General features: G+C 48.3%; 1 protein-coding gene across 12 annotated transcripts in view; it reads left to right on the top strand.

Moving 5' to 3' along the window:
• The window catches only part of LPIN1 (lipin 1), a 112,474-nt gene that overhangs the window by 39,685 nt on the left and 54,552 nt on the right, over nt 1-18,237 (top strand). For 4 of the 12 annotated variants that reach the window (XM_074331704.2, XM_074331702.2, XM_019751379.3 and 1 more), the window contains exon 1: nt 3,397-3,485. The exons of 7 other annotated variants lie outside the window; for them this stretch is intronic. The gene's annotated coding sequence lies outside the window, so the exon portion shown is untranslated. Of the gene's footprint in view, nt 1-3,396; nt 3,486-3,691; nt 3,850-18,237 lie in introns of those variants that run through there. One more of the 12 variants, XM_074331705.2, reaches the window with a different exon arrangement.

Genomic DNA, 18,237 nt, shown 5'->3' with positions numbered 1-18,237 from the left:
GAGACAAATAAGTCGTTGTTCACTTCACTGAACACTGCCCTCTGCAGGAACACCTCTCTGTGATCCTCTCTGCCGGGGCAGTGACAGAGCTAACCACCGAGGCCACCTCTCACTTGTCAGGAGACCAGTCCACTGTGTACCCACCTACAGTATTTGATGGGGATGGTCATCCTCCTGCCTCTCCTCCCAAGAAAATGATGTCATTGTCACTGGCTAAACGTGGGGAGGTTTTCAGATAACAGGGCTGCTTACACCACTCTGGTCACTTTTATATGCAGAGGACTAGTCCTTGTTTAGCCTTACACCTCCTTAGCAATACCATGTTCTCTGGGTGTCCCTCCTCAGAGGGCGGCCAGCAGCCATCTGAGTCCTGGAGGGTGGTGAGCTGGGCTAAGCACTGAACAAATCCTTCTGGGAATCACCACTCCTCAATGTACAGGGTTCTAGAATTTAAAAATCTTTCAAGGCAGCAGCACTCATGCTATGTAATTTACATGATGGCCTTTTGCATCCTTAAAATGGATCTATGGATTGAGCATCTGCCTCCCCCACCCCACTTTCCAGATTGTGAAACTGAGTCTATAGAATCAAGGATGCCTGCATTGCTTTGCCCTGGCATCACTCACCCCTCCTTCCTCCTCTAGCCAGCTAGAGCAAGTTTTATTCATCCTGTTCCTTCTTCTCTTCCTACTTCTCTTCTGACTTGGGCTGAAAACGGCAGGTCCTGGGATTGGCCAAGGGGATCACCTCAGCCACTGTGGCTGAGTCACAGCTCTTACTACCCAGTTGCTGACAACACAGCAAGGGCCCTCCTAGGGGGACTCCAGACAAGGCCCATCAGAAGTGCCAGGGCTTTGTTGAATCCAATTTAGTTTATGGTGAAATATGAGCCTAGTGTGTGTTTTCTCCTAATTGCTTGTTTGAAAAAATTCCCCCCTTCTAGTCTGGCCCTGTTTAGATGTTGTGGCAGTACCAGAGATGGCAGGGAAAGTGCTTTCCCTGAGGTGGCAGGTTAAGCTGGGCACTCATCAGACCTCACTAGCTTGGGGTCTAGCTGGATCCTGTTAAGATGAGCCGACTTGGGTGAACCCCAACCCCACTCTGCCCCCATGTTCGTCATTTGTAGGATGAGTGCTTTGGACTGGATTTTCTGTTTTTAGACTTACAGTCTCCAAGCTTTAATAATTCAAGGTTTATTTTAAACAAATGCTTCACTTAAGTGGCCTGAAGTTGGACTTTGCTTCCAGAAAGCCTTTCCTTGTAGGGTAGACTTGCTTGTTGACACCAAGGCCAGATGATCCCTGGAGGGAGGGGAGTAGAGAGGAGAACACGAGACTTCCTTCTGGGGCCCTGCAATTTACATTCTGAACTCTGGTCTCGGGGAAACTGTAGAGGAGGGATCTCACTTATAAATGCTGATCGCCTTGTGTAGCTCCCTCCTCTGAAGTGCCAGCAGGGAGGAGGTCACCTGCTTTCATGGGAGACGGGCTGCCTAGCTGGGAGTTTCCCCAAGACTAGCTAACAGGACATCCACACATGGCCAGTTGGATGGAAGATGCATCACCTGGGCAAAACTCCCGAGGCGGCAGCCCCGAACTCCAGCCAGCCCTGGAGCTTCTCCATTGAGCTCCAGAAGCCTTCCCGACATTTCCGCTGGGGTGGCCGGAAGGCATCTCAAACTTAGAGCCTGAATTTCCGTTCAAGTCCACCTCCTCCCTCTTCCTTCTGCATCTTAGTAAGGAGCACCAGTGTCCCTCAAGTGGTTCAAGCCCTGAATGCAGATTTCACCCTGGATTCTCCTTCCTTTCATCGTGTCACACCCTATATGTCAGCCAGTCCATGGGGCTTATCTCTGAAATATACCTGAAGTCTTTCCATTTCTCACGACCATCCCCTCCTGTCCTTCGCCATCAGTCTGAGCCCCCATCATCTCCGCTGGTTTCCTGCAGTAGCCGCCAGTCTGAGCTCCCGCTCCTGCCCCCTACAGTCTATTTTTCAGACAGCAGAGAAGTGTTTTGAAAATGTAAATTAGATTCTGTAATTCCCAGTTTTAAGCCCTTCTGGGAATATCTCAACTCCTTAAATTGGCCCACAGGCCCTGCCTTACAGCTTTGGTCCCTACTACCTACCGCTCTAGCTACCCTAGCCCTGGCCCCCGACCCCCGCAGAGGACCTTTACACTTGCTGTTTCTGCTCTCCAGACTCAAATGCTTCTTGTCATTTAGGATGTCAGTTCAAATGTGACCACCTCTGATCATCTGACTGTCGACATAAGAACAACCAAACCTGTAGAGAATTTTTATGAGTTTATTTGAGCCAAAAGGGGATACTCCTAGAGGCAAGATCTCGACAGATTGAGAAAAATGCCTCCTAGAGTGACAGTTTTGCCGTTTCTCTTATGCGTTAGGAATTAAGGAGGGAATGTAAAGAGGATTACATAAAGGTGGGAGAAAGCAAGGTGGGATTGGATTACAGGACAATTAACAAGACTCTGTGCTCCCTTGAGGGTAGTTACACCTCTGAGGGCTCTGAAAAAGAGGATTACTTTGTCATTTCAAAGTGTGTTAACCTAGATGCACAAGGAATAATGGACAGGGCTTGCATAAGGCAAAGATAAACCTTTTACTAAAGTTATGTGTCTGGGGCATGCCTACCCACCATGACCTGCCCAGTTAGGAATTTATAATCAGATCACCCTGGGAAGTTACTTTTGGTCACTGGACTTGTCAGTATTATTACAGAACCCCTTTTTCGTTCACATGATCTAAATCATTTTGCCATCAGAGATTATTTTACTCTTTATTTGTTCCAGGCCTCTTGCTGGTGAATGGAGGCTCCAAGGGGGCAGGGCCTTGTCTCTCTTGTTCAGAGCTACAATCCCCAGTGATAGGTACTTGCTTAATGAATGAATGAATGAATGAATGAATGAATGAATGAATGAAATGTAAATCACCATATGGCCAACGCAGCTGCCCCGTTATGGTTGAAGAAATAAAGACCGGGGTCAGAAAAGTTAAGGGACATGCTAAGTCCCAATGCTCGGGAAGAGTAGGGCCCAGATGCCATCCAGCCAGGCCCTGGGGGGTGGTTCCCTGCGGTTTACCAGGCTGCCCTGATCACTGCAAGCCTGAGCATCGGTCAACGTCAATCTAGCCTGTTGAATTAAATATAAGACTTTGGCTTGGGGGAGGAAAATCAGAAACATGGCCTAAGGTTCCATGCCCACAGGAAAGCTAAGGTAGGCGATGAAGGAGGGGCTGGCGCACCCAGGCCTTCCTCGGAGGGAGTCTCTACCGCCTTGGGCCGAGCGGGCTCTGAAAGCGGCCAAGAAGCCCGCGCCTCGCGGTGCCCCTCGTGGCCAACCCGCTCGCACGGCTCCGCCCCGCCCCTTTAGCCCCGCCCCCGGGGCCGGGTCGCCCTGACAGCTAGCGTGAGCAGGGCTGGGTGTTTGCATACAAAGGAGACCGCGCACGCGGCGGCCGGCGGTGAGTTGCAGCCTCCGTACCGCCGTGGGGCCCCGAGCCGAGCCCAGCCGCTGCCTGGGCCGGGCCGGGCCGGGCGGAGCGGAGCACGGCTCTGGGCGAGGGGCGTGCGCCGAGGCCGGGGCGGGCCGGGGCACTGCAGCCGACCTGGCGCCCGAGGACCGAGCTCTTTCCCCGCGGCCCTTTCGGGGGAAGTGGTTACGGGAGGGAGGGGGAGAAACAGGCCCGGGGATCCGGCTGCCTCGCGAGCATCCCTCGGGCCTTTGCTTTCGGAGCGCCCGCAGGGCTGCCATCGAGCCGTCTGGAGGACCCGGCGTCGGTGGTTGGACCCCGGAATGGCGGGACTGGCTTGATCCAGGGACGACGGGTGGGTCCTATCTGTGCGGCACGCAGCCCCTGCCGTTAGCCGAGGACATTTTTTAAAAAACATTTTTAGGATTCCTGATGTGCAGTTAGGAAACTGAGGCGCCTGGAGGTTGACCTACATGCCCAAGGTCACACAGCTGCTGGGCGGCAGGCTGAAACCACGAATCTGGCTGGGTTCTCAGGTTACAGTCTGGTTCCGCGCCGGCCGGGCCTCTGTGCACCTTTTCTGCAGTTTAGTGGGTGCTAGGCCTAGTTAGTTCCATCTAAATGCCCCTGCAGATTATGTTATTTTGGGGAAGGATGGGGAAATGTAGGATGAAAAGCGGTGTTTTGGAAATAACTTTTAAGTGCCAAAGTGCTAGAGTGTAGGCACCTGGCTGATAATTGCGTGGAAGGTAATCATTGCAGAAAACAGATGTCAACCCTATTTTTAACCACCAAACAGGAAACTTGAACTAAAACAACTGGCAGTGTTAATTCCAAGAGTTTTTAGGATCCAGTAGTTTTCTTGGGATGGTAGGAGTGTTTTGGGAAAGAGGAACTTGAAACAGTTTTTTCTTTTTTTTAAATTGGGGTATGATGGTGAAATTTAGTGTTTATCTTTTGTTCCATAATTTGGGTCTTATGAATTAAAGTAAGCGATTGAAGAAAATGTATAGCAATCGAGAAGTAAACATACACTTACACTTTTTCCCCCTAGAAATGTTGGAAGACCCGTTCTATGGTTCTATATTTTGATAATGCTTCATATTTGCCAACATTAGTTTTATTACCAAGCATTTTTGTGTGTGTTCTGGAGCTTTTATTCCTGTTTGTATGTAGTAGGGCCACGTGGTGTCGTGGAGCCAGGCCTGGACAGAGCGCTGGACCCAAACTTAGTGGGTCTGGAGGCCTGGGCTCTATTTAGTCTTAGTGTTTTCTGCCTTAGCTGGCTGTGGGACCCTGTGCAAGAATATTCACCACCCCAGGTCTCAGTTGTCAAAAAATCTCATCATTCTGGAAAACAGTGGGTTGCAGGGGCAAACCTGCTGGGTCTTATTGCCTGGGAGAGAACTTGAGGGTTCAGGGGAGGGACTGAGGGTTCTCCTGGTCTGCTGTCCCCCTCAGAGGTTGGATGGAGGTGAACGGACAGGGCTCATTCTGGAGAGGAGCTGGGAACTTTTCCACACTGGTGATCTGGCCCCATCTCTCAACCGACTGACCAAATTTTGTGATTCTTGCAACAATTTAAAATTTTTTGCTGGTGCTGAATGCTGGGGCTTTCCAGAAAAAAGCTACAGGCTGTTAGGATAGTCCTGGCTCTGTATCGATTGTCTGTGTGCTCCTGACTCGGACCACAGCTGACTGCAGACCCTGTGATCCAGACACACCTGTTTGCCAACTGCTTCCGGGATAGGATGAGCACATTTACACCATTGCCTTGTTCCCAGGAAGTCCCTCTGTCTCCTTGGAGACACGTGCTTTCTCTTTTCGGTGAAGTCTTCCTCAGCGTTCATGGGTCTCACGACGCATACACCATTGGTTTACAAAAGATACAAGCCACATAGGTTATGGGGTAACAGGGCACCACCACCCAACAAGGCGTTCTCCTTGGCAATTGCTTTGGCAAGAGAGTTTCCTGCCAGTGAACTCTGCATAATTGCTAAGTGCTGCGCAATCTTGGGGTTGCCTTTGGGCTCAGATTTTTGGACAAATGGAAACGCATTACCACTTTGTTGGACTATAAACATACCCTTCTAAGATTTCTATATTCTTTTAACCAATAGTATTCTTTGCCCTTGTCTTTTTGGGGAGGTGCAGTTTACATCTTTGATGTGCAGGCCAGAGCCTTAATTCAAAGTGCAGCCTTTGTTTGCAGCCGTTTGTAACCACAGGATCAGCACCTGGCTGTTATTTGGTGCATGCTCTTTGAAAGTACTTTACATATACCACCTCGCAACAATCCTGTGCAGTGGACTGTGTATGATCCCATTTTACAGATTCGAACCTGAAGCGCTGAGAGGTTAGTAATTGCTCATGGTCACACGTTGGTTGGTCCTGGAGCTGGGACCTGAACACCAACCGTTGCCTGCAGAGCCCACATTCTTACCCCCTGCACTGTAGGCAGCACTCTTGAATGTCCAGGTGGTATTTAGCCCTCCATGAATTGTTGGGGTGGGGTGGGCAGCTGTCACGCAGGAGGAAAAGTCACAAAAGCAGGGCATTCTTTTTGACCAAGACACAAAGTTGGGCAGACGACTCTTGCAGGTATGTGAAGAGAGGATGCAAACCCCTGTGCTCAATGGATGAGTCAATTAAGAGCCAGAGGATGGGTTCCTAGACCTGCGTTGCTTTACCACGTTGGCCTCCCTGTAGTTTCGGTGTCTCCGTCCCCACTGTCCAGACCTTTGGTGCTCCTTGGCAGGGACCCGGGGACACTCATGACATGGGATTGTAAGATCGAGCATTGCAAAACACTAGAGGAGCTGAGCGGTCAGCATTCTGAGCGTTCGGATCAAAGCAGGAGCCCCCACCCCTTACCTTTCCTTCTCAGCAGTTTCAGTGACAGGAGACCCTGACTCTGAACGTCCAGTTCTCTGAGGTCATTACAAATTAATGTTAAAGTAACACATGCACATGTTAAAAAACGACGCTCAGAAACCAACACTGAAGTATATATGAGGTCTGACAATTAAGTTCATGAACTCATCCTAGAAAAAGTGCTACATACCTCATAGCTGAATATCACTACAGTCACCTTTGATGTACACCCCTTGTGAAGCTGTGCACTGATGCCAGCGCCTAGTCCACCCTTCAAAGCAATTTTGGAACTTTTTCTGGAATGGTCATCAGAGCTGTCATCATATTACACTTGATGTCCTGACATCAAAATGTCTTCCTTTCAATATTTCCTTTATCTTTGGGTAAAGAAAGAAGTCATTGGGGGCCAGATCAGGTGAGTAGGGAGGTTGTTCCAATACAGTTATTTGTTTACTGGCTAAAAATTCCCTCACAGACAGTGCCGTGGGAGCTGGTGTATAGTCTTGATGCAAAAGCCATGAATTGTTGGCGATAAATTCAGGTCGTTTTCCTCTAACTTTTTCACGCAGCCTTTTCAGCACTTCCAAATAGTAAAGTTGGTTACCTGTTTGTCCAGTTGGTACAAATTCATAATGAGTAATCCCTCTGATATAAAAAAAGGTTAGCAACATCATCGTGCAACAAGTTCGTGAACTTAATTGTCAGACCGCGTAGGCGATGTGAAGGTCTCCACCCATCCCCAGGTCTGGTCCCAGGGTGAGCCTGTGAATGAACCTTGTTTGGGATGGGAACCAGTCCAGAATTTTTATCTGCATATCAGAATATGTGTAAATATAATTCTTAACAAATGGGTTCATGTTGTAAATATTTGTACTTTTTTCACTCAGTGTATACCTTTTCATGTTAGTTTGTGGAGCTACCTCTCCCTCCCCATTTTTTTTGACAGTCTCATAATACTCCATCATATGGTGTGGCTGGTCCATAATTTACTTAACTAGAGTCCTATAGGACTCATTTCTCATTTCCCCTATTATAATCAATGCCATAATTACCGTTGGTACATAGGTCTTACAGCAGTGGAGTTGCTGGGGTTGCTAGTGTGTGCAGAAAGTGACCAGACATTGCCACAGTGCTCACCTCGTTTATTATCCTATCAGCAGCGAGTGATGAGTTTGTTTCCCCCACTCTCATCAACCCTGGGGTTTTACAAATTGCTTGGTTTTGGACCTGGACCATCAGAAAGGCCTCCTTTGATTTGTGTACGTTAAATTATGAGTAGGGTTGAATATCTTCTCATATATCATAGATTGTATGAATTCGTCCCTCCTTCCTTCCTTCCCTCCCTTCTCTCTCTCTTTCTCTCTCTCTCTCTCCCGCCCCCCTTCCTTCTCTGTGAACTGTATATATTTTGTCCATTTTTCTATTGGGTCGGTCTGAGGCCATCTTAAATTGACCTTAACATTCTATAGGTGACTGGTGTTAACAGAAACTGTGGGGTTAGGAAAGCTGTGGCTGGGGTTTTGAATTTGGCACAAGTTCCAAGGAGGCAGTGTTTCTTGATAATTTGTGAACCCTGGACTGGAGAAGGATTCTGCCAATTTGGGGATGAAACACTGATTTTTCTGATGTAACAACTAGGAGAGAAGTCACGAGACCTTGACAAAGTGTTAGCAGTGCGACCCTTCTGGAACCTTCCAAGAGCGGAGTATCTCATACTTTGGCAAATCTGTTATGTGTCAGCAGTTGTACAGACTAGCGTCTGTGTGGGGCCTCCCGCCCTTGTGAGGCCTGGAGGGAGGAGAACCTTCCCAGGTCCACTCTCGCTTGTCCCTGTATGTCTGGATTGTTCCGGGCACCCGCTTGCTTGGCTCACTTCCTCACCGTTACCCTGCACACCTCCTGCGTCCCCGTCCCCTCCTTCCTACAGGATCGCCTGGAGCTTGCTGTCCCCCTCCCCTGGACCCAAAGCAGGAGTACAAAACAGTCTGACCTGCTTAATTCAGAAAGGGTTTTGGTTGGGGGACCCTAGGGCCAGCTGTTTTTGCTGCTTCGTCACTTCTGACAGGAAGTGTTAGTCTGACTTGCTGGCTTTTTAAAAGCTCCTCAAGCTTTTCTAGTCAATTTTCTTATTTTGGACTGGAGCGTCTCCTGAAGAACCCTGACATATGCCAAGAGTATCCCCTCCCCCAGTCCCCAAGGGTACTGACGGACATGGAACTTTTGCCTTTTAAGAAGCTTAAGTACCGTGTGCAGGATGGTTGAATTAGCAGCTGATGGACTCACGCAGCCCAGAACTGGCCAGGAGGGTAGTCCCTTGCCCACAGGTGTGATGCCAGGGGCAGGATGAAGCCCGGGTATCTTGACTTTCGGTCTGTTGTTCTTTTCCCTGCATCACAAGTCATACTCCCCCCCCCCTTTTTTCTGTCATTTACACGAGATTTATCATCCTTGCCCGCTGATAAGTATCCACAATGCTCTGAAAACAGACTTCCTCCTTGTCATTACTATGGATCACAAGCGGAAGACATGCTATTTGTGAACCAATTTAATTTTCACGCAGGTCTTATTAGTCATTATACCATTTTTGGGATTTCTTAGAAACTGTCTTTTTTTTTTAATGCTTTGGTTGAAAACCAACCTGTATCTCATAACCTCCAGGTGAATGTGGTCTGCAGCCGTACGTTTGTACCTGTGCTCAGAGCTGGTTAGACTTGGGCCTGGACACCAGATGGAGCTACCGACAAATGTGCTTAGAGAGCAGCGGTGGGGGGGTGATGACTGCGGCACCCCCATCCTCATGAGGCCCCGCTGGGGGGCTGGCAGTGCCTGGCTAGGGTGTTAGTGCACAAGGGCTGTCACATAGCCAACCTCAGGTGGCTCAAGGACCACCAGCAGAATAAAGACTGAGATGTCCCTGGGCTCCGAGGACCTGTGGGGAGGGGGAACCCCAGGGAGGCAGATTCTGTCATGGCTTTGAGGTAGAACCGTCCTAATTAAAAGCCAAATGGCTTAAATACTCCTAGTGATGGGGTGCTCACTCTCCCAGAACAAAGTCTTCAGTTTTCAGAAAGGTTGTAAATGGACATCAGTAATCAGTCGTTCCATAAATGAGCCAGGTAAGGTATGGTGAGACTTTCAGCTTCTCGAGGACAGGAAGCAGTCTTACCTGGGCCAAACCCTGAGCTGGGCACAGGGTAAGCACCTGTGTACGTAATCTGTGCTGCGTGAGTGGGGAATGGATATGTGTAGAAAGGGGTGGGGATTGGCTAGTCACTCACCTGTCCCCAGAGACAACTTTTAGACATTCCAGGTAGATCAGGATAAGAAGGAGGAGTGGGGAGATTTTTATCTGTGAGTACTTAGACTTCCCTAGTAAAATCTTTTTGCCCTTTTTCTTCATTAACACAAAAGTAACAAGCCCCCTTTCCGAGCTGCAAGGTCCATAGGCTTTACCCTGATTCTTGGAGCTGGTGCAGGGTGCAGCCGAGTCCGTGCGCCTCAACTGAACACCTTCTTCCTTACCTGTGTGTGCCACCTGGAGATGGCAGAGGCTGTCCGCTGCTCTCGGACCGACTGGCAAGCACAGGAACACCGCTGGAGCATGCAGACCAATTTCCAAACCAGACACCAGCTTAGGAAAAGGAATAACAACTATTAAAGTGTCCTGCAGTGGATAATTTTGGCTTCATCATTGGAGAAGTGAATATATTTGCACATACTGTGTGTTATATCCTCCTGCGGCATGTGTGTGCTGCCGCATGTGTGCTTGGGACTGTGAAGTCACACCAATGGTTTGCAGGATTTTCTTACCTGGATTTGAGTGCTGGCTGCCACCCCTTATCTGCATTAGGACCCTGAGCAAGTTACGTAAACTCTAGATCTTAGTTTCCTTCTCTGCAAAATGGGAAAATTATATCCTTTGCATCATTATGATAAACAAGTAAATAATTTTAACTCATTATTATCACCATCTGGACCATGTACCAACCGTCATGGTATGTGAAAATGAACAGTGGATTTAAAGATTTGTGTCACACTGGTTTGCTGCTGTTCCTTTCTTTCCCTGGGGTTGCTGGTAAATTCAGTGGATATTTAGAAGTCTCTCTGATGTGCTCCTTTAACCAAAGTAGCCGGCTGGCTGGGACATGACAGATTGCAGTGTCCCTTGAACAGGAGCTCAGTAGAGAGCAGTCGCCAGCAGCAGCCCGTTCTGTACCTGGATGCGTAATCCCGCTGCTGATAACGAATACAAAGCAGGCCTCGTCCAGGGCGGATGTGGGGTTGGTTTTACAATCCAGCAGCTCCCTGTGTGTGCCTTAAACCCACATTCCACAGGTGTTCCTTAAGCACCTGCTGTGAGGGTGGAGGTGACAAACACAACAGGTATTTTCTCTGTGCACAGGCGAGGATTAGTGGCAAAGCTCTCTTCAGGAAATGGTGACTCATTCTGAGCACAAGAAAGGTCAAAGGAAGTGCCAAAGACAGCTTCAGTTCAAACAGAACGAAGAGAGGGCTTTTGACCTGCTAGTTCCCTGGGGAGAGTTTTGAATTTACCTTCTAAGAGGCTCTGAGGACATATGGCTGATGAGGGTCTCAGTACTTGCGAAAATATCACATCTGGAGCCAGATTTCGCTGGTCACTTACTCAGGGAGGTAGTGACTTGGCAGCCGGTGGTGAGGCTTCTTCCGCAGACAGGTGGTGCTAACACCTCGCTCCCATACACACAGCGTAAACATGTTGAAGGAAGACCATCATCACCTCCAGGCCTTCAGACCCCAAATTTTGTGCAGTTGCTATTTTTCAGACTCTTATGTTTTATTTCATGGCCTGTTTGTTGGCAAGAGATGCCTTATGGGCCTGTTATTTAAACTATGTTTGCAGTGAATTTTGTGTGGGGCATTGTCTTTACGAGTTTTACCTTCCAGGGAGAGAACATTTTCTGTATTTTTTTTGTGTTTGTTTGTTTTTTAAAATTTCTTCTAATTTTTAAATTTTAGCACTTTCCCCTCATATCTAGACTTGCCCAGCTACTTCAGAGGTGGAGGGTGCACCTGGGTATCTGTACGTCTGGAAATTTTTGTGGTTGACCCCCCACCCCCCCAACACACATTCTTTACCACCTTCCCCCATCTCCCTCTTGGACCCCCGCCCTCTGCCCCCCTCCCCGGGTTTTTGCTTGGGATGAAGTATTTGTTTTGTGATGTTATTATGACCAAGTCATAGAATCATAAACTTAAAGCCCCATCACATTCTTGAATTCCCTCTACAACCTCTTTGCCAGGTGGTGGTTTAGACACTGAACACTTCCATCGATGGTGAGCTCACTCCCTCTAACGATCAGTTCTTAGAAGCTTGGTCTCGTAGATTATGCTTTCCACCCTGACTGTGGACCGGCCTCTCTGTAATTCCGACTTTAATTACCATCTGTAATTAATTACCAGTCTATGACTGTCTCTACAGTACTAGATACCCAGTAAATGTGAGCTGAATACTGTTTGACATTTAGAACTCCATGACTGCCATCTGTTTTGCTAAAGCCACACGAGTGATTTTCGTTCACTGGGCCTCGCCCATTGATACCAGTTTTGTCCAGGAGATGAGGGAGGCAGCACAGTACAGTGCAAAGGAGAGCAGGGTGGGCTAGGGCTCCAGCCTGGGCTCCCGTCCCCACTCTGCCTCTTTCTGGTCGTGCTGCTCTGAACGAACGCCACACACCCTGGACCCTGGTTCCTCCCCAGAAATGAGGCAGCTGGGCCTGAGTGCTGCCCCGTGTTGCTTAAATTTGCATCAGACGGCCTCCTATGTGAAGGGGTTTTGCACATTGCGAGTGCCCCGCAGGTGTAGCGGGAGGTTTGGTGGCCTTTTCCTGGCATTCGGTAAGTGATGTAATAAGGGTTTGCAGGGGAAATGGGATGGCGTTGGGTCTGATGGCTTCACAGGACTACTTTCTCTCCAAAGTTAGTAGACTCCCTTCTTGGATTTCCAAGCCCACTTACGTCTCTCCCAGCATTATATCTGTCTCATCTCCGGTAATTATCCCGGGAGCTGCTGGCCGAGCTGTCAGGTAAGAGGCAGCTGGTCCAGGCTGCACCTGCAGCTGCCCGGAGAGCCCATGAAAACAAGGGTTGGGCTCAGGGCTGTGCTGAAGGACAATTTAACATCAGGCAAGCAGTAGGATTTGTTTTCTCAGAGAGCCTGGAATTCTCTTTCGTGCTGGATGTCCTTTCAAAGATGAATCAAGGTTCACTTCTGCTGAAACTCGAGTACAGTTGGGTAATTTGTTTTCAGTAGTTCTACTCCATTTGTTTCTAGTACATTTCCTCATTTCTCTTTATGTACCAACTCATTCCTCATTCAAGCACTATAGAGGACGGTGCACCCCTGTGTGACCATGACAGCCCTGAGGCCGTGTGTGTCCCCCTCCACAACACAAATTCACACCCTCCTGCCTACCACCGCTCCCATCCCAGTCTGTCACCATGGTCACCATAAGTAAGTCCATTTCACCTGAGCCCTAGTCCTTGATGCTGGGGCATTCATTTGTTTTCATGTAAGAGGGAGGCAGCTTTGATCGTGCACCCTCTGCTTCCGTGGAAATGTGTTCTAAACCAATAAAGCACTTTCACTTTTGAAAGGTAATCACCATATAGACCGTGATTCCCCGAAAATAAGACCTAGCCGAACCATCAGCTCTAATGCGTCTTTTGGAGCAAAAATTAATATAAGACCCCTTATTTTACTGTAAGACCCGTTCTTATATAATATATAAGACCCGGTCTTATTAATTTTTGCTCCGAAACACGCATTAGAGCTGATGGTCTGGCTAGGTCTTATTTTTGGGGGAACACGGGATTTAATTCAGTCACTCCAGAGGTACCTAGCTTAACAGACAAAATAAGATTAGACTCCTGTCTTTCAAATATTGATGGATCTAGTCAAAGGAAGCGCGGGAAGTTGTGAAAGAAATCGTGGCCGTGTATGACTGCAGACATTTCCCAGGTCCCTGGGGCTGGGCCAGGTACCATGTGAGGGTGAGCAAGCCGCCCGCTGTCCTCAGGAAAGCAGACTGGCTTGCTGGACAGGGGTCTGTCCAGCCACTTGACAACTGACAGGCCACAGTCGTCAAGCATCTGCCCTGGATGGGATGTGAGGTTGTTCACCGAGCCCGAGGGCTGAGGAGGAGGTTCAGGTCACAAAAGATAGGAGTTGCTGTGGGCGTGTTTATGAATGAGGTGTGCTGGACAGCAGGTGAGGGCTTGAAGGAGGCAACAGGAAATACGGACGAAGGTGTGATCAGAGAACTCTTGCGGGACACTTAAGTGTCAAAGGGAAGGAGGTAGAAGGAAAAGAAGAGGTGAGAAGGATTTAGCAAAAGTGGTGATTCTGAGAGTTGTGTTGATGGAGAGTTTTGCATTCGTCTGGACCCTGGCTGAGGTGAGGTTTCCCACCACTGAATCCTGCTCTTCCGCCTTCTCAGGGAGAATAGTGGGACATGTTACATGTTGCACCACGTCACCATTTCGTTTTCAAGGAGCAAACCCACACTATTAAAGTGGAGAAACTGTTATTTCCTAGATACGGTGCCTCTGATAACGTTATAGTTGAGAGGACTAGAAAGAGAATTGGAATCATTTTTTCCCACTTGTGTAATAAATGAGTGAAACTACTGATTCCTGAGTTGATGACTAAGGGGTGTGGCCTAAAGTAATTCGAATTCCCCTATTTAGTTTTAATAATTGCTATTCAAGTTGAACATGCTATTATTAATGCTGTAAATAGACTCCCAGGTGGAAATACACTTTTGGATATTTATGTTCCTCGATGTATTATCTCTTCAAGTACTGTAGTAAGTATAATACTTTCTAACTTACAGAAAACTATCCGGAAAGGTGGCATTCCAATGGGATGTGATAACCTCAGAAAATTAGTGTTATTCCAGAAGGTCAAGCGAGAAAATGTCGCAATAAAAAATATATATGTTTATTTGTTTCTTAACCTCAGAGTTGCTCTGAAAATCCACAGCATAGCTGAGAGAACCCCAGTTTGGTCGAAGGGTTTTTGTGAGGTTTGGCTCAGCTCTCCTTGAAAACCTTTTGAACTGCGGTTGGGGAATCCAATTTCAAGTGGTAAATGAAGCCCTGTCAAGTGAAGCAGCTATTTCTTGCCAGATTTTGCGATTAAAATCAATAGATTGAAAAGTAATTTCGGTGTGGGTGAGTGAAGAACGGGTGTCTCAAAGCTGTTCAATGGGAAATTGAACCATTTTGTTTTGTTCTCTGTGGGGTTTACTTATCTTGGGTTACTTTGAGGCAGTTAGGATACTTTCTCCTTCAAAACAAATATTCCCCTCCCTGCCTGATCATGTGACTTCGTGAAAAACGATAACAGTAATGAGATTAACTGTGCAAGTGTAGGGAGGGGAGTCCATCAGCCTGGTTTGTCTGGCTGCTTATCTCCAGGTCAATCGAATGAGCTTCTTGAGCCTTTTACTTCAAAGCAAACTGCAGGAAGTGGGACTTTGGAATTGGTGCCCAGCTGGTTTATTCTTGTATTCCTTAAATATTTGTCCAGCATTTATTTAGAGGAGATCCTGGAGGAGGGGCAGATAAAAAAGAGCCGTGGTCCCCCCCATCCCCGGCCTGCGCCCCCCCCCCCCCAAGCCAAGCAGATGTCTGAGATGAACTGGGCCCACCTCAGTGGCTCTCCCCGTAATAGGCGGCGTCCCATGCCTCCTGGGCCCAAGCTGTCCAAAGAAAATTTTAAAGCAAATACTGTTCATCTTTCTGAAATGAGTTCTGGTTAATGCAGTAGTCTCCTTTACCCCCTTAAATTTTTTTTTTTTTTAAATTGTGGTAAAATACAATCTACAGTTGTAACCATTTTTAAGTGTGTAGTTCAGTACATATCATAAAAATACTTCCATGTTGAGGCACCCGTCACTACCATCCCGCTGCAGAACGCTTTTCATCTTGCAGGAAGACGCTCAGTACCCATTAGACACTCACTCCCCGCCCCGCGTCGCTGTTGCACTTGCTGTTTCTTTGAGTTTGTCTCCTCTAGCGACCTCATGTACGTGCCGTGCGTAGTACAGTATTTGCTCTTTTGTGACTGGCTGGTTTATTATTAGCATAATGTCGTCAAGGTTCATCCATAATGTAGCATGTGGCAGTTTCCTTCCTTTTTAAGGCGGAATAGTACTCTGTTGTGTGCATGTACCACATTTTATCCACTCACCTGTTGATAGACGCTTGGGTCGTTTCCACCCTTTGGCTGTTGTGAATAATGCTGCTGTGAACTTGGGTGTGCAAATATCTCTTGGAGTTTTGAATATATTCTCAGAAGTGGAATTGCTGGACCATATGATACTCGTAGTTTTAATTTTTTGAGCAACTGCCACACGGTGTTATATAGTGGCTGCACCGTTTTGTGTTTCCGCCGACAGTCACGTCCTCGCCAACACTTGCTTTTTTTCTGTGTGTTTAGATGGTAGCCATCTTAATAGGTGTGAGGTGGTCGCATTCTCCCTTTTAAAAAATTCTCAGTGCTCAGCTAAGGCAGCTCCAGGCTGCACATGTTGAGGACTGGAGCTTATTGCCAAGTGGGACCATGACCCTGTCATTTGTTGAGAATTATGGAGCAGATTTCCTGCTTCTAAAATGGAGGTATTTTCAGATTTGCTCTTCCTGAATCACTTCCCATTCTGGGCTTTTATCTTTAAAATGAGGGTATCGGAACAAACACCCAATCAGGATCCTGCCAGCTTCAAAACCCTTGGATTCTGGACGGTAACCTTGAGTTTGCTCAGGAACAAGGGGGAGGGATTCTTTGTTCTTGAGGACAGGAGAAGAGGAACATTGAGCTTAAATTATTAAAGATGCCCTTTGAGCTGCTAAGAATCAAGGAGCGCAGGCTTTATCTTGGATCGGTTGGAGCTGGAATTGCACCTCGCAGGCCATCTAGGCCACAGCCCTCATTTTACAGACGAGAAGCTGGGATGTGGAGACGTGGTAATACTATCCAGTTATGAGCTTGCTCTTATGAATAAAAAGTGTTGCCTGGCGGGTCCAGGGGTCTTCTCAGGAGCCGTGTTAGCAGCAGCAGTGGCACTGGTGTGAGTTCGGGGCCTCAGCGCTGGGGAGTGGTCACGTGTCATTCAGCGATGAGCACAGCTCCTGTGTGAGGTGCATGAAGTTAGAGAAGCCGTGGGGGATGCGGGAGGCGAGGGGGCTGCAGAGGCCTGTGATCCTGGCCGTTTGCTTAATTGCGTGTTGCTTGTCCTTCAGTTTTCTCATCTGACAGGCCTCACACCTACAGGGCTGTATTGTGAATCACGTGAGCGTGAGGTAATTACATGAAAGAAACCGTGCGAGATGCTGTTGGTCCTGCCTGCCCCTAGCTGTGCAGGCAGAGGTTTACCTCTCGGTAAGCACAGTGTGTTCAAATCGGGGTTGAACTCTGTGGTGGTGATTTCTTTTATAAAACGATTCCCTGTAAAAAAGTATCAGGGTTACGAGGAATCCTTTTTTATATTGTTCATCTTCTCAGGAACTATCCCCCCCTCCCCTTTCTGCATGAATAGTTAATTTGCGCCACTAAACGCACTTCGGAATCATGTGATTTTATATATTTATGTGCATGTGGCTCGTGTTTGCGTGGAGGCTGGACAGCTCTGGCAGTGACTGTTTACGGGGAGCAGGTCTGTGTGCATCTTGTAGGTGTTCACTGAATGTGTTAAGGCATTTCCTCATCTGAGGGAGGATGGTCGTGAATCCCGAGGGCATCATTTAATCCTGAAACGAGAAGTGACGGCTTTCTCAGTCTCTTTCCTTGGGAGGTTTTGTTCATGGCTTTCAGCTCCCTGAGCTGTCCTAAATTAGAGTGAGATCCACGGTTCTGGTTTGCCCAGTGCTTGCAGGGCATCTTATCATCACGTTTGAGCCTCAGAGTCCTTATTTGAAAATTGGGGTGCTCATATCACTTCTACTTATAGAGGTTGGGGTGAGGCTTCCAACAGGTGTTTTTTGTTTGTTTGTTTCTTAAACTTGAAAGGACAAGGCTTGATTTTTGGACTCAAGGAGAATCTGGCTTCACCACGGGACAGGAGAAACACATGGCAAAATAGACACATTAGAGTAAGAAAGTTCACAGAACCAAACTGTGTGAGTGAGGCTAGTGAGGGACAGGTGAGCACAGGCTGTGGTGGCCGCTGGATCCTTGTAAGGAACCTGAGGTGGGTGGGGTCAGCGTGTCCCCAGGCAGGTCATCGCCGTGGGGAACTGAGGCACGTGGGCTGGGGGAAAGGGCGACATCCTAGGATCCATCGATTGGAAGTCACATGTGCAAACCCTTCCTACTCAGGTGGCATTTGAACCATGTGGCCTCACTGGTCCAGCACAGCGTTCAGTGGGCAGAGAGGAGGGGAGGAGAGGGTCTGGACATGGCCCTGAAGTGTAAGTGCTGCTAGAGCTGGGAGGAAGGGACCCAGAGAGAGAAGGACTTGGTGGGGGCTGGAGGGTGGGTGGTGGGGCGGCCCAGTGAAGAGGAGTGAGATGGGGCGGCCAGAGCAAGACCGCAGAGAGAGACTTCAGTGCTTTGGGCTGGGCTGAGGTGTCTGAGTCACATCAGGGCAGGTGACAGGGCACTACCATGGGACTGGAAGCTGTGGCTGTGCCGAGCTGGGCCGTCGTCGGGTGTGGGTCAGCACCGGGTGGTGGACAGAGCCCGAGCATCGTGCCCGCTCAGACTCCTGCAGTTCTGGGCCTGGATATCTCTTGCAGTGTCCCTTTGCCTCTGTTTCTTCTGTCACTGCCCTCTTTCAGGCTGGCATCAGTTCTTGTCTACACCATCCACAGCCACGAATTGGTCTTC

This window comes from Rhinolophus sinicus, chromosome 2 (genome assembly GCF_057876585.1).
Source record: "Rhinolophus sinicus isolate RSI-liver-muscle chromosome 2, RSI-T2T, whole genome shotgun sequence".
Taxonomy (NCBI): Eukaryota; Metazoa; Chordata; class Mammalia; order Chiroptera; family Rhinolophidae; genus Rhinolophus; species Rhinolophus sinicus.
This window is presented reverse-complemented; position numbering and strand designations above follow the sequence as displayed.